Source organism: Tetrao urogallus, assembly GCF_951394365.1.
Source record: "Tetrao urogallus genome assembly, chromosome: 4".
NCBI classification, from domain to species: Eukaryota; Metazoa; Chordata; class Aves; order Galliformes; family Phasianidae; genus Tetrao; species Tetrao urogallus.
Genome location: NC_136817.1, coordinates 36608359 through 36616405, shown reverse-complemented (window position 1 = coordinate 36616405; position 8047 = coordinate 36608359).

The window sequence follows — 8047 nt, the reverse complement described above, 5'->3', positions numbered from 1 at the left end:
AAATTAAGCAGAGCAAAGTATAAGCAGTTGCCTATGTTTACATTCACTTTGTGCTAACAGAATATACTGCCAACCAGTAATACCTGTATGGAATTTGAAGTATGCCATTTCCAAAACTTAAAGCAATAACTCTTCTTTACTTTAGATTTGTACTCACATAAGCATAGGTCTCACAGCTTCACTCCAGTCTGAAGTATTTTGCCTTCCAATTTCATAATACCAACATGTACTGACAATACAGTTACTATTATGGTTAGGTGGTGGTTTTTTGGTTTGTTGGGTTTTTTTTTTTTTTGGAGGGGGAGAAGTTGGCAAATCATTCTGCTGAAAAGCATAACAGAAAATTTACCAAGCTCTTGCTCCAACAATGTACTACCTTCATGAGCAACACCTGACCAAGCGCAACATTTCATCCAATTTACAATTCTTTTAGTAGAGTTGTTGGTGGGGAGAAAAAGGAAGCAAACAAACAACTTTTCGTTCTTTTTGCAGCAGTGTTCCACGTTAGGATTCCTATGAATTATTACGTCAATACTATCTACGTTCCCTAAATTCTTGCAGTCCTTCAAATCATTATCTTTGGAAAACACACCATAGATCATCACCACAGCAATTTCTAGAATGAAAACATCTATTCAGCATTTTGCATTAAACTCAGAAAATCACTTCTCATTTTTTATTTCCCTACACTGCAGTTGGTTTTTCATAGTGTTCTTGCTTCTTTTGTTTCTTTGACTCAGAACTATTGTTTGATATAGCTAAATTATTGGAAATAGATAAGAAGCAGCAATGAAGTTGTGCAAGATTTTTAATTTCCTTGCTCCTTCTTATCTCACCCCCTCTCATCAGTGGTAGGTGGAACAATCAGCTCGCCACATTCTCACCAAAAGAAGAGTCTCTGCAAAGAGCTTAGGGATCTACAGGAAGACACTGAATTAAATCAAGATAAATGGCCAATTTATGGCATTTTTCTGGGATTTTATTTGCTTATTTCAACATCAATATACTGACATAACCAACTATAAATTTAGGGAGGAAAGCCAATAAGGAAACCACAATGAGATTATAGATTTTACAGGAAAATGCTTCCAAGTTGCTAATATGCTTTCTTTCTTTTCATTTCCCTTTCTCAATGGAAAAAAAAATAATAACAATACAACAAAAAAATCACTATGCTTTACTATTCACTTGCTTATAAAATGGGCTCTTTGGCTCCTTAGAAAGCTGCAGGATTGTTCTTTAGTAGAAATGACCTCTTCATCTCCACAGAAATGTTGCAGCTAGGATAACAGCAATGCCACCAGAAGCCTATTCTGTGATACCACCAAATGTGTTTTTGATCTGAACTGGAGGGCATGCCTTCAAGATCCAATCCAAAAATCTACAAGCATCTTCTTGTAATTTCTTTCTGTAACACTTGTCTGACCTGGTTACCACTTGCAGTACTTGAATTGAGGCACATACACTGTTAGTTTTGCTTTTTTTTTTTTTTTTTTCCCCTCTCTCCAGTTTTCCCATTAGGGTGAAACATTGCTACCTACCTTTCTTATAACTACTCAACTGACCATGCAGAGCACAGGTACTTTAAATAATTGGAGATACATATGCTATATATAAACTTCATTTAAGTTGCCATGCAGCCTTGTGAGATTCTGTCACCCACTGGGAAGGGACTCCTAGCTGGACAGACAAGTAGTTTCCACAATCACCGTTTTATCTCATCTGGTATTGCTTAATCAGCCATTTGTTATGAATAATGGTACATGTGCCTTTTCTAATGCAGGCACCTTTTCCACTTGGATCTAGGATGAAACCACTAACTTTTCAAACATAATACCTGTAAATGATGTCTAAGCACTTTTGAATTGATTTAGATCCAAGTCCAGAGTTCTAATCAAAAACTTTCAATCGATTCAATACTACAAATCATTTTAGGTATTAAGAAGAACTTCTGTATTTTTGTCACAAGGCATCAAGTAAAGAAATAACTAATTTGGTCAAAAATAAGTGTTGCTAAGGAACCAAATGATAATGAAGAAAAAGAATGTACTCATCAAATTATATATTAAACTTGTTCATATTTAGGGAATTCAGTGTAACACTATCATTAAAAAGGTAACATCTGTAAGATGCAGAGTATTCTCAATACTAGTACAATTGAAAATTGTCAATTAAGTTCCATTAGTAATTAAAAAGCATAAAATGCGACCTCTTGGATTCTCCAGAGGGCAATAAGTTCCAGCCAAAATGCTGTATAAGAGCATGTTATGCAAATTAGAGCCTCAAGGTACAATTACAGTGTAAGTAATAACAATGAGCTTAAATTTCACAGGTAGGGGTTTATCACTTCCTCTGAGAATTCATGGGCATTCCAAAAGTTAGCAATAGCTCCACACATTAAACAGGATGTCAGCTGGGCCTGGATGACTGTCAGTATGCCAGTATTTATGAAAACATACCATCCTGCCATCCTCTGCTTTCCCCATCTGAAAATATCATAACCTAAGATTTTTCTCAACCCATCCAAGTGTTCTGCATTGGTAACATCATGCATATCACTGCTCAGATTATGTTCAAACCTAGAGCTGTCCTCTGCTTGTGGACAAACACCCTCTCCATAAAGAGCCCTGCGCACTTCCTGTCAAGCAAGTTTAATGACTCCCATCAGGCTCTCTTTTCAATTACACTCATGCATTTTGAAATGTTCCCACAAGTAATCAAACACTGAGGGGAAAGGGGAAACTTAAACCTTATTTCAAAAACAAAACAACAAAACAACCCAAGCAGATTTGCTTTACTATAAAAACAAATGTTAGGCTCAAGTGGTCTGTTATCTTGCCCTGTAACCTCAACACTGATCAGTTCCTACCTGTCCTCATTAACTGTTCATTCCCTCACCCTCTTTCTGAGCAAACACCATTGCACAAGGTTCATTTGCACACTGGCCTGTTGCTGTGAGAGCACTTTAGATAGACACAGTCCTGCAATAAAATCAAGCTGCTCTCCCAGGTGAGTTAGCATTTCCTTCACCACAGACAGGGAGTAATTGAAATGAAATCCTCACGTCTCCTTGCCCTCCCACTTGGGATGAATTACCCGTGCAGATGCTTCATTGCCAGCTCTGTACTACTGACAGTATCATTAAGCTTACTTCCACCAGGGACACATCTTTTCATAGACTGAACAGTAATACTTTTATACTACCTAATGAGTTTTGCGGTGTTGTATGTTATGTAGGGAAGCAAATACCTATCCTGTGCAGAAAAAGTAATGCACAGAGCATTCAAAGCATACATTGTTTAAGGTCTGTATGTTTCTAAAAGCAAAAGAAACGGTTGCCCTGGAGAAGTCTTCATAAGATAGATATGTCTTAATTATTTTCCATTTCCTTAGAGCTTACAATGTGTACTTGCCTATGTATCACAGATTGCAGATGAGCTGGAATTTCGTGTAAATATCTTTGTGTGAGCAGATGTAGGCATACTGACAAATGCAGGTAGCTTCCCAAATGCAATCGTTGAAAAAAATTGCTTACTTAACACTATGCAACCAAAACCACTCTACTGCAGCGTGCCTACAGACACAACGACAGATTTTGGCCAAGGATGATTGATTAGTCTAATCCAGAAAAAGTCTGAAGCAGAATTCACTGAGGTCTGACCTCAGAGGGCCTCTTGCTAGTGACGTGTAGATAAAGCCCACTGTAGTCTCATGATTCTGCAGCTGTTCATACGTATATTTGCACATAAATACACTTAAAAAAAACACAGTGTAGAGAATAGTCATTTTTTTTAACAGATTTTTGATTCTCTTTTATCCCTTGGGCTTTTTCATTCGCTCTATATTATCAGTAACTCATGCAACCACAATGATACAGACCCCTGGACATAGAAATGGCAGCGGTCTAAACATTCACTACAGAACCCTCATAAATCAAAAATATACATTCTATTTTGTACAACAGAATTATGTTAAATGTAAGACTCAAGAAGGAACATCAAAGCCTTTTTGTCTGACATGTAGAAGCATATGCTTAAAAGTACATTAAAACCATATCCCCCTTGGTTTTGGAGGGATTTATCTATAGAGTCCCTACCACTGTGGAAAATTCCTTCTAGTGTTTTGATGTAAACAATGTATTATGGACATTGGTAGTGTTGCCAAAACTCTATGCCCTCAGATCATGGGTCAGGGATCTAATTTTCATGGGATTTTAAAATATATTTCTTTAATACTGCTATAGTTGGTGTTACATGGTGAAAAAGGGAAAATAAACAGGGAAGGAATGCTCACCTGTAGCCAAAGATCTAGGTTCACAAGAATGACTCCACAGAGGAGGGATCTCCAGGAAAAGACTCTTCCAGAATGGTACTCAGCCCTTAAATGGTGTCCAGGAGAGGTGCAGCCAGGCTCCACCCCTTCCAGTCACACAGCTGAATTGCCTTCACCTGTGCTTGCAGGGCTGACTCCGTCTTTTCCTCAGGTGATCAATCAGTGGTTCAGGCCATGACTCAACAGTTCCCATACAAATACATTTTGGATCCTAGCCACTTTCTGAATTTTAAGTTTGTAATGTGTTTTATTGTTACCTTGCTTTTTCAAAGAAGAAAGATCAAATATAATCTATTTTTACCATGAATGGCCTCAATTCATTTTTACTTCTTTCACAATGAAATTTGTGTCCAGAAATGAATTTTCAGACCATAATACAATTGTAAAAGCAAAGAGCACAGTATTTAGCTGTTTTTCACCCTCTGTTTGCATTCCCATCTGTGGAGATTTGTTAGTACAAGCATTGACCAGAAGCAAAATCCAAAGATGATAGCTGATATTAACGATAAAAATAGACATCTGTTTTGCACAGAAGCAAAACATTAGGTTGAGAAAAATCAAATTGACAGAAGAAATATCATATGTTTCACCAAGCAACGTGACAATGAGTTAAAGAAAGTAAAGCAAAACACATGCACTGTATTCATCAATAATGAATATACACTTGCTACAAAATAGATTTTGATTTTACTGGCAGAATACATTTATTTGAAGATTAATTTTAAATTAAATATTTTAAATGAATATTTGGATGCTCAAAACATCTGTAAAAATCATGGTCTGTATGTAGGCAAACCATGCCGGTTGCTTACTAAGAAGCAGAGGCCTGTGTTTGCTTACCATACAGACTGCCATGGATTTAAGATTTACTTTGCAGCTGAATAAATGTGACTTGAAAATAAGGTTGTCTGTTATGGCAGAAACCTGGAGCTGAAAATTTGGGAGGTCTCTACCACAGTTGCATGCCTTGCAACCAATACAATTGCCCTGTTGCTCGCTTGTCAATTTTTAACCACATTGATGGAGACACTCATTTAAATTTCTTGGTTAACAGTAAATAGGCTTAATCTCTTGGTTAAAGCAGATCTCTCACAGTTATTAACAATACATACAAAATATTCAGTTGTATTCTTAAATGTCTCATTTTAAATTCACCAAACAATGTCCCATTGTTGCTTGCACTATTTCCACGGATACAGTAATTTGGATATGTCTGGTGTCATGAAACTGGAAATTTAATTTACTTTCCATGTAGTGCAACTAATATTGTAGATGTACTAATTCTTAAGCGGCCAGTACTGTACTGATCAAAATTTGATCTGAAGTTTTGATCCAAGTCTACTGTTTCCAATGTACAGCATAATATTCAGAAAAAGAATACCTTGGGTAAAATCTGGGGGGTAAAAATCTTTTAACTGTGAAAGGTTGGGCCTAACTCATAGTAACAATAACATGCTACCATGCTACTCCTGCATTACTTAACATATAGCTGCTGAAAGTTTGCATGTGTAGCTCCTATGATTTCTGAAGTATAAGGCTTTCTAGTTACCTGTTTGTTGCCAACAGTTTCCAAAATCCATTGAACCACAGAATTCTGATATGTCACACACAGATAGCTATCTGCTGTAGGGATTCACGAGAAAATTCAGTCAGTCAGTACAGTTGTGAATGTTGAAACAGATTAGCTAAACTCTCTGCAAAGTCACTTGTAGGCTAAGTTCAAACAACCTTAATTTTATTTAGATTTCTCCAAGACTGTTGAGATGTATACCAATCCGAAAACTGCCAAGGTACCCTTGTGTAATTCGTTCCTAATTGTTTGTAGTAGAGATGCTGTCTCTGCTTTTTCTCCTGCGTAGTCTGTTTACAACAGGTAATTACGCTGACTTGGCAAGTTGGACTAGTTAAGCAAAAAAACAATCATAGATAGGTTTTCTAATTAGAAGTGATAGGACCTCAAACATTTTCTGCCACAAACTCTCTTTGAGTCATTTCCATGCCTTCCAAAGAGTCATTAATCACCAATTAGGCTCCTGGAAACCTGTAATTTGCCTAACACAATTAAGAAATGCAAATCCAGAAAAGCTATGATGTGTAAAGCTGTGTATTATGAATATAAAGTGATTAATTTGACAAAGGTTTTGTCAAGCAATAACATTTTGGACAAATTTGCAATCTCAGTTTTATGTTTTGTCATATGCTGTTTATCTGAGTCACAGCCAATTACACTTTATGAACAGTCTGTTTTCCTGATGCATTGAATAAGCAGTAAGAATGCCTAAATTTGGAGAAAAAGAACCCTAATGCCATCACAACACAATTTCTCATAGGCTGTGGTATCAACTAGAAAGATACCCTTTTCACTGAGATTTCACTGAAACTGACATTATTCCTCTGACTTTCCCAACAGGTATTGAATCTCACAGATTCAGTTATTTTGCCTTTTGCAGAGTCCAGTGAGCTCATTATCAAATATGTTTTATACTGGTGTTTTTCTCACATTTTACATTTTAAATGTTCCTATATTTTCTTTTTATTATTTGCTAGCTTAAGAAGGCTGAACCATAAAACCAGTTTCAACTGTAAATGGTTTTGTAATCAGGCAAAGTTAAGGGCAGCAGGTAAGGACAGAAGCATTCAATAAAGCACAAACTCATTAAAGTAACACTGGTCCCAGTATTTTCTCTGTTAATATGGTTAGTTCTTTGGAAATTACTGCATGACACATTCTGCTTCAAGCAATTTGTCTGCTATTTTTTTTTTATTGCTCTGATCATAGACATTTGCTGAACAACACATTTCTTTTGTTAGAGAAATTCTTCAGAAAGAAAATATAATTCAACACTGATGCAAACTGCTCTGATACAGTGTACTGAACTGATTTTAATATATCTAAAAACACTGCACCAGTTTATGGATATGAAAGCTAAATTCACACATGGAAAAAACAAGTTGACGCACACTTGCTGGATGCTTTTAAAGTTCAGGATGATATATTTTCACTAAGGACTGTGAGCAGTAAGTGCAACCCTCCACAGGCTAAACTATACTCTGGGAAGTCTTTTCGTGCTAAGATAGAAAAAAGTCAGCCAAAAGGTAAAGCTAGGGGAAAAATCCAACTCTCATTCCTGATTTTCAGTGTTGATATTTCTGCTTCTAAAGAGAGGAAAGTAAAACAAACATTCATATGAACAACTGAGAGAAAGCTGGCAAATTAATGTATTCAGCAATAGCCAGGTAGGTATTATATCTGTGGAGTGACAAAAGCTGTACAATAAGTACAATGATATATAAAAAGGAGTGATTTTGCTAATACTTTTTTTCACTGGACTAAGTGTGGCCAAATGACAGTGATGCACTAGACAGGGTCCTTCTCACTTACATAACTAAAGTTTTAAGAACTAGATTTTCCTTAAGCTAGAAAAGGAAGTAAAGAGCCATCATGAAATATGAATTTCTTACTGATCTTGAACAATTCATTTTCTGTTTTTGCATTTCTCAAGCAGCGGTATTTTATGTCCATAAGATGTACTACGTGGTTTATGATTAAGACATGTCACAAATCCATTACCTAGCATGACAAACAAATTATTTGGGAATTACTTCAGTGAATATCATGAGCAGAATTTGCTTTATCCTTTCAGCATATCTTAACTGACAAATGCTTTATGGATATACCAAATTCAGTGAAGAAAAACAACTTTATAGTCATCAT